We start from the raw sequence: 22,560 nt of genomic DNA, 5'->3' as shown, positions 1-22,560 counted from the left end.
AAGCCAGTGAGAGAGCTATTCACAGATAATAGTGAAAAGCAGGAAAAATGAAGAGATTATTCAATGTGCTCACATTGGGAAGAGCAGCAAAGAGGCCTGGTGGGCAGAGGAACAGGTATGTGTGAGTAAGTAGCCCTGGTCAAGGAGTACTGCTGCTGCCACTGTCCCTGCTCCAGTCTCTCCTGAGAGGTGACCTGACAAGTTGTCAGAATTCTGTGAAGTCTCTTTCAGGGAGACAGCTTTCCCCTCTGTCTAGTACCAGGCTTCATATTTTTTTGTAGGAAACACATCTTTATTGGGTAAATGTTTCTTTTTATTATTATTTTATTATTATTTTAATTTTAAATAGCTTGCTTCACATGTCAATCCCAATTCCCTCTCCCTCCCCTCCTCCTGCACCCTCCCCCACTATCCTCCCCAGCCTCCCACCCTATCCCCACTTCCTTCCACATAGGGGATATCTAGAGTCTGTCATTTCACTCAGGGCAGGATCCAGGCACTCCCCTAAGAGTCCAGGCTGATAGAGCATCCCTCTTTGTGTTATGGACACACGATGTCTGTTAGTATTCGAGGGATAAACACTGATCCACTGCTCAGGACCCCATAGGTTGCCCAGGCCTCCTCACTGACTCTCACATTCAGGGGGTCTGGATCGGTCCCATGCTGGCCTCCCAGATGTCGGTCTGGGGTTCAAGGGCTCTTCCCTGTTCGGATCAGCTGTCTCTGCTGGTTTTGCCAGCTCATTCTTAGCCAATTTGCTCATCGCTCCTCTCTCTGTCACTGGGTTCCTTGGGTTCAGTTCAGTGTTTAACTGTGGGTGTTTGCCTCTGTTTCCATCAGACACTGGATGAAGGCTCCAGGATGGTTATAGACATCAAGTTCATTATCAGGAATGGGCATTCGGGGTGGTCTCTACACTATTGCTTAGCTTGCCAATTGGTGTCATCCCTTTAGATCACTAGAGGTCACAATGGTGCCTGATCTGTCTTCTAACCTATGATTCCCCCTTCCCCCTATCCTACCCCCCCAGTCAACCTTCCTGTTCCCCCATGACCTACTCTCTCTTCCTCTTCTCCCCCTCTCTTCTTCCCAGCTCCCACCCCCCCCTCGCCGTGTTCCCAATCTCTTCAGAATATCTTGCCTCATTCCTCTTCTCTGGGGTACCATGCATATCTCTCTGAGGTTCTTTCCTGTTTCCCAGATTCTCTGTCAGTGGAAGTGCAGACTGGCACTATCCTGATCCATGTCTAAAATCTATATGAGTGAGTACATACCATATTTGTCTTTTTGTGACTGGGTTACCTCACTCAGGATGGTTTCTTCTAGTGCCATCAATTTACCTGCGAATTTCAAGATTCCATTGTTTTTTTCAGTTGAGTTACACTCCATTGTGTAAATGTACTACGTTTTCTCTATCCACTCTTCAGTTGAGGGGCATCTAGGTTGCTTCCAGGTTCTGGCTATTACAAATAATGCTGCTATGAACATATTGGAGCAGATTCCTTGTTGTATGAATTTGCATCTTTTGGATATATGCCTAAGAGTGGAATTGCTGGATCTTGTGGTAGATTGATTCCCATTTTCCTGAGGAATCTCCATACTGATTTCCAAAGTGGCTGTACGAGTTGGCACTCCCACCAGCAGTGGAGGAGTGTTCCCCTATCTCCACATCCTCTCCAGCATAAATTGCCTTCGGTGTTTTTGATTTTAACCATTCTGACAGGAGTAAGATGGTATCTCAAAGTTGTTTTGATTTGCATTTCCCTGATGGCTAAGGATGTTGAGCACTTTCTCAAGTGTCTCTTGGCCATTTTAGCCTCCTCTATTGAAGAGGAGCTTCTGCTGCATACAAGAAACACATCTCAACTTCAAAGCCAGACGTTACCTCAGAGTAAAGGCTTGGGAAAAGATTTTCCAATCAAAGGGACCCAAGAAACAAGTGGGTGTAGCAATCCTAATATCTAACAAACTAGACTTCAAATTAAAATCAATCAGAAGAGACAAAGAAGGACATTTCATATTCATCAAAGGAAAAGTCCATCAAGATTAAGTCTCAATTTTGAACATCTATTCCCCAAATACAAAGGCACTCACATTCATGAAAGAAACATTACTAAAGCTCAAATCACACATAAAATCTCACACACTAGTAGTAGGAGACTTCAACACTCTGCTCTCACCGCTAGACAGGACCTCCAGACAGAAACTTAACAAAGAAATAAAAGAACTAATACAAGTTATGACCCATCTGGGTTTAACAGACATCTATAGAACATTCCACCCAAACACAAAGGGATATACCCTCTTCTAGGCGTCACATGGAACCTTCTCTAAAACTGACCACATAATAGGAAACATAGCAAACCTCCACAGATACAAAAAAGTAGTAATAACCCTCTGTATCTTATCAGACCACCATGCATTAAAATTAGAATTCAACAATAACACAAATAGCAGAAACCCTACAAACTCATGGAAATTGACCAATGCACAATTGCACCATCCCTGGGTAAAGGAATAAATAAAAAAAGAAATTAACGACTCCCTGGAATTCAATGAGAATGAAGACACAACATACACAAACTTATGGGACACTCTGAAAGCAGTGCTGAGAGGAAAGTTCATAGCACTAAGTGCCCACATGAAGAAACTGGAGAACAGTCACACTAGAGAATTAATAGCACAGCTGAATGCTCTAGAACAAAAAGAAGTAAACTCACCCAGGTGGAGCAGATGCCAGGAAATAATCAAATTGAGGGCTGAAATCAATCAAGTAGAAGCCAGGCTTCATATTTTCATGAGGCTCCACTGCCCCAGGAGTCTGATAGCCCAGATGGAGGGAGGTGTCTCTTTAATCATTGTTCTTGCCAGGTAAGTGGTAGAGGCAGATTATTTGGGGCAGGGGAAAGAGAGGACTTCCTGATTCATCAGTTTTAAATTTTCTAGTGCTCTGTCAGCTTTACTACAATAATCATGTTTAATTTGTGAGATCAAGACATAAGGATTAGGTCACGGCCAGTCTGGGATACATGACTCCAGATCAGCATGAACTACTGTAGGACCCTGCCTTCAAACCAAACAAACACAATTAGTTACACAACATGTTGTTTGTATTATTTTTTTGCGTTTTGGTGTGTGTGTGTGTGTGTGTGTGTGTGTGTGTGTGTGTGTGTGTGTGTGTGTGTGTGACTATATAGTCCTGGCTAGCCTAGAACTCACTATGTAGACCAGGCTGTCCTGGAACTTACTATGTAGTCTAGGCTGGCTTCAATCTTGTGATCCTCTTTCTTCTGCCTCTTCAACACGGGTTACAGTCATAAAATTCCTTTTCATGTATGTATGTGTGTATGTATGTATGTATGTATATGTATATATGCACACGCACAACTAATAATTTTATTTTTATTGTAGTTGGGAATCTCACCTCATGTACCCTGATTGAGTTCACCTCCCAGCCTTCCCATGTCTGCCACCCCTCCCCTGTGACTTCCCCCTACCAAAAGAGAAAAGAACAAGTCCATTTTGTTGTCTATATACTCACCGGAGCGTGGTCAGATTCTCGGTGGCTAGCCCCACAAGGGAAGATGACTCTTTCTTTGTCTGCATCCATGCCAGAAGCCGTTAACTGAGGAGAGCCATGTGGTGGCAGGAGTGGGCAGGGCCAGCTCCCCTGTGTCCACTCTGATGCCTGCAGTGGCTGACTCTCCCACACCCATGCCATCGCCAGTGGTTGCCGATGAGGGGCAGGACCAGCTCTCTTGCACCCAGGCCATTGTTTGCCACAATATGCTGTGGGCTGGAGAGGGGTGAGGCCCTCAGACATTAACATGGCTTCAGGCTGCAGTCCATACCACGGACATCTGCAGGTGCTTCAGTGGTAACACAGGCCCAGACATTAACACCATCCTTGGCTGTATCAGGACCACCGATCTGCACATGGCCCTCATCAGTTTCGTGGGCCATGGGTCTCAACATGGCTTCAGGTGGTTACACATGCCACTCACATGCTACCCCCTGCCCCTGTAGCAAAGTCCCAGGACATCAAGGCATCAGGAAATGGCACAGACTGCATATGTCCTCATGGATCTCAGGGTTCATTGTGACCTGGGACAGCAGCATGGACCGGACACCCACATGGTCTCCAGTGGCATCATGGGCCACAGTGGTCCTTCGAGGAGGTCCAGTCCAGGCAGCGAAACTTTCCTCATCTTGGACCTCCATTGTTGCCCAGAGTCGGGGGGACCCCACGGCCAGATGGCAGGTTTGGAGGCTGAGTCTGCATCTGAATGCCCTCCAGGCTGTGAACACCATCACTCAGTCCCTACTGGGCAATGACAGCATGTTGACCTCAGTGCTCTTACCCCACCTGTCACCTCTATCGCGTCACAGTTCTGCCTCTCTCCATAGTGCATGCATCACTCTGTGTTTCTGTCTTTCCCGTCTCTCCATCACATATTTTTTGATTGTAGTGTTGTCCATCCACACCAACTGTGGGGCTCCTAGTCATATGTTAAATATGCCATGCTACAGCTACAGCTATAGTTGGCTGTGTCAGGAAGAAAGACTTGGCCTGTTCAGGCTTGCCTGGACCTATGTGGAGGCAGGACTTAATGCCAGGATACCCCACCTCCACAGTTGTCTCAACCTCCTCTGAATTTACACCAGTCATTGTTCCTGCAACGGCTCCTCCCCTGTACCCATCCCTGGGCATCCTCACCAGAGGCTTCTACTAGTCTGCCAGTCAAATGAATATAGGGTACATCTTGTGGCCCTTCTTGACTCACCTACCAAGCTAGGCTGGAAGAGCAGACAGTGGCCAACCCTCAGGGAGCTAGTGAATCATGGGAATCCTCATCTCTCTGAAGTTGATTTCCTAAGACCCTTCTCTGGTGGAGCCAGGTAATGCCAATTCCTTTTTGTTTGTTTTTGTGTTTTGATACAGGGTTTCTCTGTGTAGCTTTGGCTGTCCTGGAACTAGATCTATAGACCAGACTGGCCTCAAACTCAGAGTTCCACCAGTCTCTGCCCTCTGAGTGCTGGGATTAAAGGCGTGCACCACCACCACCCAGCAGTGGGAATCAGGGATAGTCAGGGAAGCCAGGTGTGAGGCGTCGGCTGGTGGTCTGTGGGAGGCCAGGGTTCTGCTAGTCTGGGGAGCATGCTGGATTGTGGTGGGACTGGTAGGAGCTGTTGGGGGGGGTGTCTTGGGGAGGACTTGTTCTGGGACTCCCATCGTTCTCTGGAACCTACAGCTGTGCAGCATCTGTAGGCTCCCCCCCCTAGCCTCACCCCTCCCAGCTCCAGGAATGGCACTCCAGCCCCTCTGTCAGTGAAGAGACACTCATCTTCCATGTGAACAGGCAGCTAGCTGCAGGCAGGAGGAAACGGGTGAGGTGAGTCGTGGTGTTGGAAGACATGAGATTCTGTCTTGATCAGAGGCCTCATCCTGACCTGTGAGGTGAAAAGATGGGCCCTCAGCTACTATGGGGTCCTGAGCCATTTTCTGTGATGTCCCCTGTGGGCTCAGTGACTCAGTTGCCCTGACCTACCCTGCGCTTCCCCTCTGCAGTGAACATAAAGCTGTCATTTATTAATGTTTCTGCCTGGGTGATTTGTCAGCACTGAAATGAAATAATAATGACCTTCATGGTCTCAGAGTCTAGCTGCCATGGCCAAAGGGTATTTGATCTTTCCAAAATCTGAATGACTCCTTCCTGATATGATACTTACAGATCTTCATTTCTCTGAGAATTCCAGGTTTTTTTCCTGGAAAAAGATATAACTACTATACAATCCAGTCCCTTCTATAAAGGAGTAAGGACTGGCAGGTGATAAATGAATTTATCCTTTAGAATAAGAAGAGCAGATTATAAGTGTACTAGAAGAGGGCAGCAGAGTGAGGGATAAGCAGAGTTCTGTGTGCGCGTGCTGTGGAATAATCCTCTTGTACACTGTAAAGATGCCACTCAAAGTGCTTTGACAAAACGCTGATTGGCCAATAGCTAGGCAGGAAGTATAGGTGGGGTGAACTAAACTAAGGGTGATGGGAAGGAGAAGTGCTGTGGGATCAGGAGTCACCAGCCAGGTGCAGAGGGAGCAGGAGATGAACATGTCAGGCTAATAAAGGTACTAACCACCACATGGTAGAATGTAGATAAGGAATACGGGTTAACTTAAAATGTAGGAGCCAGTTAGTAGTAAGCGTGAGCTATTGAGTGAGCATGTGTAAGCTCTGAATGGTCATTTGGGAGCTGGCAGGCAGGAGAGAAACATCCATTTACAGGGTGGGGTTTTGCATTGGAGGGGTCTCCCCTGGGAGGAAATCCTTTTTACAGTTAGGGTATGTTTCTTTTGTAGCCACGTGAGTTTCCTGGCATGTAATTTCATTCATGGGAAGGAGGACCCCTTAGATCGAGTGATGTACAGTTCTTAGAGATTGGTATGTGTTGGGGAAGTCCTGTGTATATGTTAATAAATTACTGCTGGCCAATAGGAATCTAGATAGGTGGGGCTAGGAGTCCAGGAGGATTCTGGGAAGGAGAAACACAAGAGAGTCAACATGTAACGCCATTGGGGTAGGAGCCCGGAACTATTCTCCGGTAAGAGACATACTTAGATTAACAATTATGGGGTAATTACTTAAAGCAGAGCTAGCCAGTAAGAGACAAGCAAGGCCAACAGCTTCATAATTCATATAGCCTCCTGTGTGTTTATTTGGGACTGATACGGCTCTAGAACCAGGCTGGCGGGACGGCTCCCTCTCAAGGAAAAAGCTTCTCTTTACAGGTATGAGCCACTGTGCACACTCTTTCCAGCTGTACAACCTCTGCTATGCACATAGGGCTGTGCAAATTGGGTCATGGAAGTAATGGCTGCCTTGGTCTAATGGTCTGCTTCTAGGATGCAGGGCTGTAGTTCCGTGTTGGCAGTTCCTAGCATCCATAAGCTAGAAGTTTGGGATTCCTGGGCCATGTGTGAAGATTCTCTCACTGGGGTCCAACTGGTCTCTAGTTAATGGCCTTCCCTCATAATAACCACAATGATTGCAATTCCTAAGCAGAAATTACAATAATACTACATACTGAAGACCATCAGGTTTGATCACACTTACCTAAAGGCCTGCAGGCACTCCCTTGGTCCTGCTGATGGTGTTGCCATTTGTGCTACTCACTGATGTGGGAGAGGGTGGCAGACAGATTTGCTGTCTGGCTCTAATTTCAGTCTCCTTGTGTTACTGAAGGTTCTCACAGATGTCCTGTGCTGCAGGATCCAAGTTCTGTGTGTCTTGATAAAAGATTTGATCAAGGCACAGCAGAGAAGTAGTGAAATCAAACACTGAGCAGAAGTGAGAGCCAGGGCATACCACATTGCCCAGAAAGCGAGCAGGCTCCCGTGGGCAGCACTCAGAGGCATCCAGTGACTTTTACTAAAGCCACCCCTGCTTTCATCCTAGGCCCCCATTCCCATTCTAGTGGAATAATTTCCAACACACACACCTCCTCATGGCCTGCGCCAGGTCCCCTGCCCTGCCTGCTCCTCCTCGTACTTAGTGACATTCCTCTCAGCCTCCTCTTGCTTCAGCTCCAGCTCTGCCTGCACCAGACCCGTTTCCTTTACACTTGACCACACTATGTGACTTGTTTGAGAGTGGGAAAGCTCAGATGTTGTGCTAGGAAGCTCCTGGAAAAACCAGTGCTGCCATGTGGCTTAAGTTCACATATGCATGAATCTCTACATGGCCCATACCGCAGGCCTTGATGTAAAAGAGGTGTGGGTTCACGCAGGTCCGAGGGAAGACTTGGGCCCCTTCAGGATGATTTTAGCCTTTCCAGTGCAGGGGCTCAGCCTCTTGAGGACTGAGACAATCTCTCTTAGCCCAGGGTCTTTTTATTGTTCCCCAACTTACACCTTCAACAAATTGATTTCCATTTCCCCCAAACATCCTAATTAAGTTTCCAAAGGGACAACGCTAGATGCAAATTCTCAACTAAAGAATATCACTGTGTGCCAGATTTTTTTCCCTCAAGTTTTGATGAGGCTTTGTACCCTTGGGAAACTCTCAGACATGATTTACATATTTTAAACAGAAGCTACTGAAGACAAAAGGGCAGATTAAGGCCAGGTATGGACATATGGAATCAGCCAGCTGCAGGTGTATGGGAGTTGTCGCTACACACCCACATCATACACACTACACACTGCCTACATCACAAACACCCACCACTCCACCACACACCACACAGACACACAACTCATAACACGGACACCACACACCAAACTCAGAACCACGTGTGATCCAACACCTGTAGGTTGACTCCTTAGGAATTTTGTTTTTTTTATTAATTTTTTATTTAGAAACAATCTTATTTTACATATCAATCCCCCTGTTCTCTCTCCCTCCCATCCTCCCATACCCCCCACCGTCCCCCTCAACCTATGCCCACTTATTCCCCAAGGATAGTGAGGCTTTCCATGGATGGTCATCAAAGGCTGTCACATCATTTTGGGGAGGGCCCAGGCCCTCCTCTGTGTATCTGGGCTGAAATAGTATCCCTCTAAAGGGAATGGGCTTCCAAAGTCCATTTGTGCATTAGGGATAAACACTGGTTCCACTGTCAGAGGTCCCATAGACTGCTCAGGCATCCTAACTGGCACCCAATTCAGAGAGCTTGATGATTCAGTTCAATGCTGTTTCCCCAGATTTATAACTGGGGTCCCTGTGCTCTCACTAGGGCAGGCCAGATGTTTCTTTAGGTTTCTCCAGCATGGTCTTGACTCCTTTGCTCATTCCTCCTTCTCTATGGCTGGATTCCGGGAGTATGGCTCAGTGTTTAGATATGGGTTTCTGCTTCTACTTCCATCAGCTACTGGATGAAGGCTCTAGGATGGCAATTAAGGTAATCATCTGTCTTATTATAGGGGAAGGGCATCAAAGGTGGCCTCTCCACTACTGCTTAGATTCTTAGTTGAGGCCATCTTTGTGTATCTCTGAACATTTCCCTAGTGCTAGATTTCTCTTTAAACCCATACTGGCTCCCTCTATCAAGGTATCTCTTTTCTTGCTCTCCTCTATTCTTCACCTGACTCAATCTTCCTGATCCCTCTTGTTCTCTTCCCCCTCTTCTTCCTACCTCTCTCCTGATGGGGGAAGTCCTTCTGTGTATGTTTCTCTGATTGTGTGTTGATTAAATAAAGCACTGTTGGCCAGTAGGGAAGCAAGATAGGTGGGACTAGGAGTTGAGGAGGACTCTAGGAAAGAGAGGCACAGTCAGTGATGATGTAGGATGTGGGAGAAGAGGTCCGGTTCCTTTCTCCAGTAAGAGAAGATCATGTGGAAATACTTAGATTAGCAGTTATGGGTTAATAATTAAGTCAGAGCTAGCCAATAAGAAATCAAAGCAAACAACCAATAGCGTCATAATATAGTGTCTCATGTGTTATTTTGGGGCTGAGACAGCAGGGGGACCCAAGCGGCTGGTAGGAAGAATACATGTTACCCCCCCCATGATCCCAATTTGCTTAGGAGTTCTTGTCCCTTTCTCCTTCTTTGAAGACCATGTATTTCTCTCTTAGTTTCTCTGGTGGTGTAGATTGTAGGTTGGTAGTCCTTTGTTCTATATCTAAAATACATATATGAGTGAGTATATACCATGCTTGTCTTTCTGTAATTGGGTTATCTCATTCAGGATGATTTCTTCCAGTTCCATTCATTTTCCTGTGAATTTCAAGATTTCATTGTTTTTTGTTTTTTCCTCTCTGAGTAATACTCCATTGTGTAAATGTACCACATTTTCTCCAGCCATTCTTCAGTTGAAGGACATCTAAGTTGTTTCCAGGTTCTGGCTATTACAAACAACGCTACTATGAACATAGTTGAACATATGACCTTGTTGTATGAATGTGCATCCTTTGGGTATATACCCAAGAGTTGAAACCACCATACTGATTTCCAAAATGATCTCCTGTGCTAATTTTTTCAAGGGTACCTACCTTCCACTTTCTCTTCTAAGAGGTTCAGTGTGGCTCGATTTATGTTGAGGTCTTTGATCCATTTGGACTTAAGTTTTGTGCATGGTGATAGATGTGCATAGAATTATCTGTAGCACCATTTGTTGAAGATGCTTTATTTTTTCCATTGTATAATTTTAGCTTGCCAAAAATCAGGTGTTTGTAGGTATGTGGGTTATTATCTGGATCTTCAGTTTAATTCCATTGGTCTACCTGTCTATTTTTATACCAATATCAAGCTGTTTTCAGGACTAGAGCTCTATAATAGAGCTTGAAATCAGGGATAGTGATGCCTCCAGACATTCCTTTATTGTACAGGGTTGTTTTGGCTGTCCTGGGTTTTTTGTTTTTCCATATAAAGTTGAGTATTTTTTTGTTGTTGTTTTTTACAAGACAGGGTTTCTCTGTATTGTTTCGGAGGCTATCGGTCCAGCCCAGCCTCGACCTCACAGAGATCTGCCTGCCTCCCGAGTGCTGGGATTAAAGGCGTGCGCCACCACCGCCCAGCTCGAGTATTGTTCTTTTAAGGTCTGCAAAGAATTCTGCCTGTATTTTGATAGGGATTGCATTGAATCTGTAGATTGCTTTTGACAAGATTGCCATTTTTATTATGTTATTCCTACCTATCCAAGAGCATCTTTCCATTTTCTGGTATCTTCTTTAGTTTCTTTCTTTAAAGACTCAAAGTTCTTGTTACACAGGTCTTTCACTTGTTTGGTTAGTGTTACCCCAAGATATTTTATGTTGTTTGTGGCTATTGGAAAGGGTGATATTTCTCTAATTTCTTTCTCAGCCCATGTTTCATCTGTATATAGTAGGGCTACTGATTTTTTTTTGGTTAATCTTGTATCCTGTCACTGTGCTGAAGGCGTTTATCAGCAGTAGGAGTTCCCTGGTAGATTTTTTGGGGGGGGCCCTTATGTAAGCTATCATATCATCTGCAAATGATGAAAGTTTGACTTCTTCATTTACAATTTATATCCCCTTGCTCTCCTTTTGTTGTCTTATTGCCCTAGCTAGAATTTCAAGAACAATATTGAAGAGATATGGAGAATGGAGAACCTTGTGTTGTTCCTGATTTTAGAGGAATCATTGATGGGGTAGTCCTATGTATATGTCAATAAAACACTGTTGGCCAATAGGGAAGCAAGATAAATGGGACTAGGAGTTGAGGAGGACTCTGGGTAGGAGAAACACAGGAAGTCACAATGTAGCTGCCATAGGGGGAAGAAGTCTGGACCCTTTTCTCCAGTAAGAGAAATACTTAGATGGGTTAAATACTTAAGTCAGAACTAGCCAGCAAGAAACAAACACATGGCCAACAGCTTCATAATTAATACAGCGTCTTGTGTGTTATTTGGGGACTATAATGCAGCAGAGTCTAGGCAACTGGTGGGGAAAAACCAAAGTGGCTGGCAAGGAAAAGACCTCTCTCTACAAATCATGTTGAGTTTCTCTCCATTTAGTTTGATGTTGGCTGTTGGTTTGCTGTATATCACTCTTATTTTGTTTGGGTATGTTCCTGTTATCCCTGATCTCTCCAAAACCCAGAAAGCTCCAAAAGGAGGGTGGGAAAAGTTGGGCCTGGGCAGGACCCACACTCATCTCCTCTTCTTTGTTTTTCAAGACAGGGGTTTCTCTGTGTAGCCCTGGCTGTCCTGAAACTCACCATGTAAACCAGGCTGGCCTCAGAACTCACAGAGATCTGCTTGCTTATGCCTCCCAAGTACAGGGATTAAAGGTGTGTGTCACCGAAATATAAGTAGCACACTTGGTGAAGGGTATGGGTGACTATTTATTGTGGGAAGGTACTTACAAGAGAAACTGGTAACTCAGGTTGGTCTCAGCGGCTTTCCTTGGCTTATTGCCAAGTGATGGAGAAATCCTTTTTCAAGCCTTTGCTATTAATATGGTGTTTTTTAAATGAAATTCTGAAGCTTCTAGCACACTTGCTATTATAAACAATCAATCTCATCATTACCTTGTGCTAGAGGACCTGGCAGACCCATATGGGATCTGATGTCTTATATATATATATATATATATATATATATATATATATATATGATGAGTTCCATTCCTATTAGTTTCCTGCAAGTTAACTCCATATCATCAGGAATCAATTCAGTGGTCCCAATGTGTAAAACGACTATCTCTGCATATGGAGAGTCAGTAACTACATTGATAGACTCTGTAAAATCCGTAAGTACTATGAGAATGGCATACAACTCATAAAGTAGTTCAAAGCCCTTACAGCTTTTGTACAGAGTTGTAAGGTCTTTGAATTACTTTACTTATATTTTCTGATTTACAACCTGCCTTTCCTGACTTGTTTGCATCTATGTAGAAAGAATGTAGGGACTCCAGAGATTGGCATTTTTCTTACAATACGTGGAAGGATCCAAATTGTTTTCTTTATGAATTTGATTATCTCTGTTTTGGGATAATTGTTACTAATTGTTCCCAAAAAGTTACTGCAAGTCCTTTGCCAATATTCATTATCCTTCCACAAGGAGGAAATTTTCTCATTAGTTAAAGGTACTATAATTTCTGTTGGGTCCCTTCCAGTTAGGTGACAAAGCCTTAATTTACCTTTTAAAATCAAGTCAGAGATCATTTCTATATATGTCTTCAGTTTTTTATTCTGTTCATGTGGCAGACATATCCATTTTAATAGGATATCTTTCCTCTGAATCAAAATCCCTGAGGGGTATTCTCTAGATTGTAAAAATAACCAGAATACAGTCTAGCTTTGGATCCACATGGTCCACATGTACTTCTAGTATTCTCTTTTCTACCCATTCTAATTCTTTTTTAGCCTCAGCTGATAATATTCGTGGACTGTGTAAGTCCTTGTCTCCTTTTAGGGCCATTTTAAAGTGTTTTAAATCATGCCCTTCTACTCCAATAATTGTCTGTAGTTGAGAAATCTCTCTGAGTAGTTTTTGAAGATCATTAAGAGTCTGGTAACAATCTCTCCTGATCTGTACTTTTTGTGATCTAATTTTTTTGTAGGTCTATTTTATAACCTAAATAATTAATAGAATCTCCTCTTAGTATTTTTTTCAGGGGCAATCTGTAATTCCCAGCAAGGTAAAATTTCCTTCTGCCTCAAACATCTTTTCCAATGTTCCTTCAATCGAATCAGTCAACAGTATATCATCCATATAATGTAAGTTATGGATTATGGAAATTGTTTGCAAAATATTCCTAACGGTTTTTGCTTAAAATACTGGCACAGATAGGACTATTTAACATTCTCTGTGGCAAAACCTTCCATTGAAATCTCCTAACTGGTTAAGAATTGTTATAGGTAGGTACCGTGAAGGCAAAATTTTCCCTTTATTTTTCTTGTAAAGGTATAGTGAAGAAGCAGTCTTTTAGATCAATGACTATAATAGGCCATCCTTTATGTATCAGAGAAGGCAATGGCATCCCAGGCTGTAGAGAGCCCATAGGCAGAATTACTTTATTGATGGCTCTCAGATCAATAAGCATCCTCCATTTACCAGATTTCTTTTTGATAACAAATACAGGGGAATTCCATGGACTGATAGATTCTTCAATATGTCCAGCATTTAGCTGTTCCTAAAGCAGCTTTTCTAAGGCCTCTAGCTTCTCAGAGGTCATAGGCCATTGCCCTACCCAAACAGGTTCATCTGTTAGCCATTCTAAGGATAGGGCTTTTGGTTCCTATGTAGGTTTGGCACTCATATTCTGTTTCTGTACAGCCTGTATGGTTGGCATCTGTTTTCTTTAGTGCCTTACATTATTTTTTCTACCACCAAGAGGTTGTTTCTGATTCATATCTGATACAGAAGGAATGTTAATCTAGGTATTGCATTGCTATAATAGATCACGACCCCAGAGACTTATAGCAATGTGTGTAACATACGGCCACAGTCTTCATCTTTGTCCATCTGGGCTACACATTCAACCTATCTCTTGCATTGTTTTACTTGAGGTAGGGTTCCAATCCCTAAGAATTGAAGGGGCCATTTTGAAGGCCAGGATTTCTGAGTTATGATGGTGACATCAGTTTCAATGTCTAAAAGGCCAATAATCACCTTATTACTTACTCTTGCTGTTAATTTGGGTCCGTGATCCTGTATAGAAGTTTATCAAAATATATGGTTTTTTTTGTTTCCTCCAGTTACGTTTTATTCATCCTCAGTAGCTAATCTATCATCTAGAGCGGTATTATTCTTTACAATAGGCAGTGGTTCTTCTAATCATCCTGAGAGAGATTGTCCTCCACAGTGACTGGGAATGACCAGACCACTTTTGACATGGGGTCCTTCAAGAGGCCCCCCCAAGGAGCTTCCCGATTGTAAAGGGTTACCTTGTTTGTCTGTGGTCAACCTACATTCATTGATCCAGTGTCGGCCTTTGCCATATCTCCTACATAATTCAGAAGGCTGAAGCCTTCTGTTTGAGTCATTCTAATAGGAGCATTATTTCTAGGAATGCTTTGCCTACAATTTCTTCTTAGATGTCCTATTCTACCACAGTTAAAACATTTGGTATTTTGATGTCTTTTTAAACTTCTGGTGATTGTCTCTCCTACCCAAGTTTCTATATCCTCATGGTTATGGCATTTGGCATCTTGGTGCCTCTTCAAACCTTTAGAAATTGCTTCTCCTACCAAAGTCTCTGTATCTTTATCTTTATATTCAAGGTTAGCTGTATACGGGACCCATTCCTCCAATGATGCTGATCTGAGTTTTAATGGCCAAAGTTCCTGTTTGCATTGTGGGTTTGCATTCTCATAAGCTAGAGATTCTATGAGTATTCACCTAGAATCTGAATCAGTTACCTGTAATTATACTGCTCTGGACAATCTTTCTAAGAATTCTGTGAACCTTTCTCATGAACCCTGTACCACTTTGGTATAGGGTTGTATTTTCTCTCCTGGTTTATGAACCTCATTCAAAGCATTCAGAGGTGCTGTACAGCATAAAGACAAGATTTGCTCATCATATACAGCCTGAGTGTGTGGGTCAGCATAAGCACCCTCATCAAGAATCTTTTCTTGGGGAACTTGATAACCTTTCTTTAAGCCTTGAAGCTTGAGGAGGCTTTTGCTTCTTCCCTCCATAAATCCCTCCATTGTATTTGAGATGAATTTTCCAGCACCGCTGAGATCAATTGACTCCGCACTTGCCCAAGAGTTCAATAACTCTCTGACATTGGGTGAATGAATATTATAAGAAACAATAGCCTTTGATTCTCTTTGAGTCCTTCATCTGTATTGGTTTCCATTGATAAGCAATGAAGCCATTTGGGTGTTTTTGTTGCTGATTTTTCAGTCATAGATACTGGGAAAACCATAGGAGAGGGCAACCTTAGAAAGGTCTTCCCGGCATCTGAGAGGTGTAGGTAAACCTCTTTCATGACCTGTTGCTTGTAATTCTGACTCTGATGTATCAGATTGGAGGTTGTCTGAGACCTGCAATCTATTTATCATTGTTTCCCTGAGTGCTTGAAGTTCTTGGGTCAAATAAATTTCCAAGGACTTCATAGAATCTGTCTGTTTCTTGGATTCATCGTTAATACTTAATTCCAAACATTTAATATTCTCATCCTTAGATATTATATGAATGGCATGTAAGTTGCGTTCTAGAAACAATGTTCTATCTGACAGCTGGTCAGTATCCTCAGAGATGGAATGAATTTTTTTCTGTAAGTTTTCCCATCTGAAGTTCCAGTATTTGTCGAGTTATCAGACAGGGAACAAGTTGCTTCTGATAGCCTAGTAATGTCATCCTGAATTGATGCTATTTTGGTCATTAGGGCAGCAGTCATGGAACTAATCCTGTCTCCTAGGTGATCATTGTTATGTTCTAAGTTGTTCAACCTGTCTGCCATTCCCCCATTGTCCTCAAGATTCTGAATTATTATCTCTAATTTACCAATAGTTTGTATAACTTTTTCGTTCTTTACCATATTATCCAGCCCTCTCTTCCAGGATATTATGTGGGTTATGAAGCTAATCGTTAGCATTAGGTATAGATATATTATGGGCAGGTCGTAATCCTCTCCCAGGATGCCATATAAGAAGCAATAAGGTCCCTAATGTTCTGCATAATAAGATTATCTGCCATTGGTATAGAGTAGTTAATCTTATTAACAGCTTAAACTACCAGAATGAAGAGCTTACCTCCAAGGATTTTAGTCTTGGGCTGAGGTGTGGATTTTTACTTGCAGTAACTATGTTTGGCCAGCAGGTAGCGCAGGTGTACCGAACATTGTTCCATAGCAGATGCTGGGTATGTTCCAAGTGGAATCTGAAAAATTCTAAGTAGCTTTTACAGAAATTTAGTGACAGGATTTGTTAAAAGGAAGGGAAAAGAGTCCTGCACAGATCGCTGGAGAAAGGGAAGCCAAGTTCGGTGGTCCTCTGGTAAAGGAGAATGCGATTACACGAGAAATCTGTTTGGGATGCTGCAGCAGATGGGGGAGTCCACAGAACCTTACGGGTGAGAGGGGGAGTGAATTTGGATGCAGCGGCAGTGGCTTTTGGGGTGTTCATTCCAGCGTGAGAGGCAGAGGGGGCAATGGTGGGGAATCACAGTAGGAATCTTCTTGTACTGAGCAGTTAAGCTTCAGAGCAGTAGCGGGCAAAGTGGTGGAGAACGGCGGTTGTCGGTGCTTTTGCGGATGGGTTCAACAAGTACAAGTCCTGGCAAGCACAAGCGGAAGATTCGGGTGGTGGGTTGAAGCGGGATGCGGCTCAGCGATAGGGGAGCCCATGTGTCCAGAGTTGGCGGTGCCGGCGGTGTTCGGCTAAGGAAGAGTAGATGCGTCTGGCTGGTACCAAGGTGTCAGCTTCTGGAACCCGGTTCTGATACCAGGTTCTGACACAAGATGTCACTGAAATATAAATCGCATACTTGATGAATCAATTTCTTCTCTCCTCAAGGTTTAAAATTTCCATATTAAAAATGTAGTTTTCTGTCAAGGTATGTTCATGGTCATAGCTTCTCTTTGAATGAAAATGGATGTTTTGGAATCCAGGTTGGGCACCCCGTGCCCAGCTGAAAATAGTTGCGTGTGAAGCAGGATCAGTGGGGAACTTGGGGGTGACTGTTGGGTTTTTAATGTATTTTAAAAATTGTCCTTTCAAATATGGCTTTCATACATTTACCTCAGTTTTGACCTTGGACTTCCTCAGTTATAGGCTTGCTTTTTCTTTTAGTCTTTATTGGTTTTCTAAAAGGTTCTAAGTTTACTAAACAGAAGAGAAAATGGCCACTTGAGTGGGGAGGTAAAATGTAAGCATCCCTTTCCCTCTCTCCTTTCCCAGGTCAGGGGCTGTGGCATGGCAAGGAACAGGGCAATGGAAACCGTTATCCAGAGGTCTACACCTGGAAAGCCCCTATTTCTCCATTCTGTGTCCATTTTCTGCCTTTTGGACTTGCTGCCGAGGTGTCTGCTCACCTTCTCCTCCAGCATGGGCCGTGTACATGGGACTTCTGGCATAGCTACCTTCAGTCCAGCTTTCTATAACCTGACTTTCTTCCAGCAATCCCTGCCTGGGGCTGCTGTAGTCTGAGACTAATCCCAGCTTTTGTGTCTGCCCCCTGATGAGCGATAGCCTTTTGTATATGTTTTTCTTATTGGTTGATGAATAAAACACTGTTTGGCCAATAGCCAGTCAGAGCATAGGTGGGGCTACCAGACCAGGAGAATGCTGGGGAGAGAGACCAGTAGGAGACGCCATGTAGTGGAGGAAGGAATCACAGGTCTGGACCCTTCTCCGGTAAGATAAGACCATGTACAAATACTTAGACTAATAGAAATGGGTTAATAATTAAGACAGAGCTAGCCAATAAGAAGCCTAAGCCATCGGCCAACCGGTTTATATGTCTCTGTGTGCTTATTTGGGGCAAGGCAGTTGCAGAACCTGGTGGGAAAGAAACTCCAGCAACAGCCCCTACCCCCTGCTCTGTACACACTGGCCTGGCTGTCCCCAGAGCATGGCTCATGGGGATCTGGGTTACCTCCAGCTTCCTGCACCCCTCACCCCATGTTCATGGTGTGGTCCAGTCACATGGCTGGGGCTTGAGCTCCAGTACTCTGAATGTTACCTCCTCTTTCACTGTCTACCTTACAAGCTTAGTTTCTTCACAACATCTGTTACAGCTAGGCACACTTTCAGGTGTTTCTGCTCTAGGGCAGTCCCTCAGGGTTTAGTTCGCTGTGGCACACTCACATGCACAGCCATAGGGTTACAGCCAACGTAGCTGACGGAATGAACGTATCGTGTGGAACGTCAGTCTTGTCTGTAGATGACTCGCCATCATCAGCTTATTGGTCACTTCGCCCAGCAGTGGGGGCTTAGGCAGCACATGGTCTCCAGGCTCAGTACCTGCTGCTTCAGTCTTCAGTTTGCTGTGACTCCCTACTTGCTCCCAGGATACCTTCTCTCCAGAAGACCACACTCAACTTCTTACCCAATATCTTTGATATGCATGTAACTTTACATGTTCAAAGCTCAGCCCACGACATCCTTTCCCACCCCCATTAATGGAGAGTCTAGCTTTCCAGTCGAGGGAAGGCTCTTTTATGGCAGAGACCACCACTTTCATTTAGGGTCTGAGTCCTAGGGATATTTGCTGGCCAGAGCAGTGGTCTTAATCAAGTGCAAGATGTGTGTGTTCTGAGGGCAGGCAGGGATTCAGCGAAGGCCCTGCAAAGCAAGACACCCAGCTTCAACTCTCACGAGACGCTTAGCTTGTTCCCCTTGCAACAGGTCCTGTGGTTAAGAGCAACCCTGCACACCCAAGAGTTGGGAAGCTCAGCCTGAGATGCTGAAGTCAAAGCTGGGTCCAGTATGGAAACCTGTGCATCCTTCCTTCCAAGCCCCAGTCAGTGGAATTCAGGAGTGGGGTGACGTGGGTCACAGGGGAGGAAGGGAGAAGGAGAGGGAAAGCAAAGACGGGAAGAGGGGGGCATGGAGTCGGAATGCTGGGCTTCCTTGGAGTGGCTGCTCCATCAGTGTGTCCCTCACCTTGCTATTCTTACTGGGCCTCAGTTCCTCCTCCTGTAACCTAGGGCTGGAATGAGGGTCTTCATCTTCTTCGGGATTCTTTTGCACCTGTCACCCAGACTCCTAAGCCCAAGACACTGCTCCATTCACTTGGGAAGGTTAGGCTGACTGGGGCAGCTTGGAGAGTGGGGAGCCTGCAGCCCGAGGGAAACCCTTGGGGCCATGGGACCTACACAACCTGCAGCCTGGTAAATGACCCAGACTTATCTGGGAAGGGGAAACATTCATGGCCAGGGAAAAGTGGTGGAGGCAGGATGCGTAGCTGCTTTAGGCTGACATGGGGTAGAGACAGTTAGAGGCCAAATACAGCGCAATGGTGCTGATAGCCATTGCTGCCTTCTTTTCCGCCCTTATCTGGCCTTGTCTTTCTGCCTTATGGCCACCAGAGGGCAGGCAGAGACCAAGTTTCTGGCTAGCCTCTTTCTTCCTGGTTTCTTTTTTGTTTCTTGGCTAGAGATGGCACAGGTGGGAAAAGAAGGCAAATGCCCACCAACGATCTCCTCTCCCCCACCTCAGCCTGCTGCAGGGTCTCTGTGGGTTCTGGGGTGTCCTCTTCCTAGTCATGGTACCCATTCTCTATGCTGCCTAGGTGGTCTAGACCTCCATGTGAGCCATGTATAGATTCCTGAAGCCGTGGTTTCCCTTTTCCTAGGCTGTGCTGAGGACTACTCCTGGAGACTGGGATCTGAGTGACAGTTGTCTGTTCACAAGCCCAGCCTGCAAACGGGACATGAGGCTCTCTGCCCCACTTTCTGAATGCTTCCCCCCAGAGGCTGTCTTTCATGGGTCCCAGCTGATTCCAGGTACCCTACTGCCACCCTCCCCTTACCTTGCTCATTCCACTCCTGCATTTGCCCCGCTTTCAGCTGTGGGTACCTTCCTCACTACATCTCTCCTGTGATGGTGTCATGGCCCCTCTGGGTCCCCTGCTCCTGATAGCATAGCAGCTAAGGGGCATGGCAGTAGACTTGGCTGGGCACATCACCCACCCTTTCCATGTTTCAGATGCCCTGAACTAGGAGCACCAGATTGTTGGTGGCCACGCCAGAGGAGCTGTAGTCAGCAATGGAGGTTATGGAGTTCAACTCACTGAATAGCAAAGCTAAACCTTGGAGAGGCAAAGTCCACCCCCGAATGGGGAGGGGGAGGGGGAGGGGAGCAGAAAGGGGGAGGGGGAGGGAGAGGGAAGGGGGAAGGGGAAGGGGAGGGGAGGGGAGCGGAAGGGGTTGTCTCCAGAAAGCCCCTGGTTTCTGCTGTACTTCCTTCTGCTTGCTGTTGCCATGTTCCTGCTGTATTTGGAATGGTGTGATTACTACACTTTTATTAAACACATACTTTTTTCACTATAGTGTTTCATTATCACCCAGTTTCTCCAAATAGTTTGCTCTGGCATTTGAGGCCTCTGGGAAAAAGACCACAGACCCAATCCAATTCTAATTAAAAGATTTATTGATTCGATGCTAGCAGGATGACAGTCTTAGAGCCAGGTCTCAGGCATGTCGTGAAGGAGAGGTGCAGGGAAGGATTTTTAAAGGCAAAAGCCACAAGAAGACCATCAATATCTACCCAAGCAAGGAAAACACTGGTCTATTCTGCTAAGTGGCCAAGCAACCCAAAACACTCCTTAGATGTCTGCATAAGTAGGTTACAGAAGCCAAAAAAAGGTCATATTCTTCTCATAACAAGGCAGATAGTTACGACCATGTTTCTGGATGGGGGTCACTAAGTCAGGGTTGTTTTCTGGGAACTCCTCCTGGAATTTTGAGTCTAGGGCAAACAGTCATTAGGTATAAAAAAGGACCTAGCACAAAAGATGGCTTTCTCTAGTCTGGTTTTACAGTTAAAGACTCACAAAGAAAGCAAAGATCTAAGTGATTAGACATACATCTTTAGGTCGACTTTTTTAAAACAAGTATCAACTGGAAGTCCCATTTTCCATAACCCTTGTGTAACATAGACCTGTGACTTGGCTTTAAGCTTTCATGGTTTTGTCTTCATTTATTATTTTTCATTCTTAGGACTAAATCTTATTTTTGTCATGCAAAATTCACCCTTATCCAAAACGTTCTTTTTAACCCAGAACAAAAGCTTATAACTTTTAACCTTTAAGCCTCCATGAGTGTGAATCAATGATTTGATCCATAGGAGACAGAGCCGGTGGGGAATGGAACGTTCTTAGAGGCCTGAGGCTAGCCCTGTCAGTAACCTGAGTCTGCTAAAACATTCCAGGAATTTTAAACCCATTAAACTATTCCAGGAATGCCAAAGACCTGGATGTTAGCTCATGCCTGGAGTAGTGCAAATCTGCAAGAATGAAGTAATTGTAGCTTTTGCCTTTAAAAGCTACAATCGTAAATCTGGCCAAGAGGACTGTGGTTAGCTGCAGGTTAGTAAAAACTTGGCTAATTAAAACTTGGTAGAGACCAGTCTTTTGGTTTTCTTGAACTCTGAAACAATACTTTTAGTTATCAAGCCTTCTTGTTGCAGCTTTTTTTTTTTTACCTGTTTGAAATGTTACAAGTTTTTCCATCACCAAACCCATGATCTTACAGACCCTTATAGGAAGAAAGTTTACATTTTAGCAAGCATCTCAAAGATACCAAATGATCTTGAATGGGGGAATATTCTTTGCAAACAAGAACCAAGAAGGGGAGTGAATATTCAGAGACCCAAACAGCTGTAATTATATTTATCCATTTAAACCTTCATCTATCGATCTCTCTTTAAAAAATTGAATACTATGAAACATAATAACATCAACAAATCTACATTTGTTGTAAGAAATTCCCTCATTTCCTTGAAGGTAGGAGGTGTTAGGCAGTATCTGAGCCTCTACTCAGTATATGCAACAGCTTTTCCACAGTGGCATAGGTGGATCCCACCACATTCTTAATTTTTAACCTGTATATCTTATTTTTTCCAGAACCTTGAGGCCTCACACGGTTAGGGCCTAATTGAATGCAGCCAGCTGGGAGGAGTGACAGACTACCCAAATGAAGGTCTACTGACCTTGTCTACCATCTCTGTTTCTGAAGCAATATTAACTTCTAATAAGGCCAACTATAATTATTTTAAACAGGCGTATCTGTGAGAGACCAAAACCAGGGCCATTTTAGAAAAGAGGGCGGGAAACAGAATACAGGAACTTCACCCACACAGCAGGCCGTCAGACAACACACAGCCCTGACTCTGGCAGGAAGAACAGATACCCCCCCCCGTTAATCAACAGAGTTGCAAAGCAACTTTTATGGGTACATGTTGTGCCAAAGTTTAGCCTATGGAAATTCCCCAAGTTCCTCTAGACACCCCAACCAATTAGCTTTGACCCCGTACCCTCACCCCGTCCTGTAGTTTTAGTCTTTATAAACCCCTTGCTTAGGAGGCTTGAGACCTTCTCCTGCAGCTGCTGCTTCAGTCTGTGTTACAAGGTCCCTGCCTAGGCTTGAAATCAATAAAGAAGCCTTGTACTTGCATTTGTCGAGTTGGCTCTGAGTGGTGGT

General features: G+C 44.4%; 1 long non-coding RNA gene across 1 annotated transcript in view; it reads left to right on the top strand.

The window, feature by feature from the left end:
- LOC121133524 overlaps positions 1–22,560 on the top strand; it is a 32,466-nt gene continuing 9,906 nt past the window's right edge. The window contains exon 1 of the long non-coding RNA XR_005870385.1: positions 1–115. This is a non-coding gene — a long non-coding RNA (uncharacterized LOC121133524). The remainder of the gene's footprint in view (positions 116–22,560) is intronic.

The sequence above is a fragment of the Mesocricetus auratus genome, unplaced genomic scaffold, assembly GCF_017639785.1.
Source record: "Mesocricetus auratus isolate SY011 unplaced genomic scaffold, BCM_Maur_2.0 Super-Scaffold_100022, whole genome shotgun sequence".
Taxonomy (NCBI): Eukaryota; Metazoa; Chordata; class Mammalia; order Rodentia; family Cricetidae; genus Mesocricetus; species Mesocricetus auratus.
The sequence above is the reverse complement of the archived record's forward strand: the minus strand, read 5'-3'. Positions and strand labels throughout refer to the sequence as shown.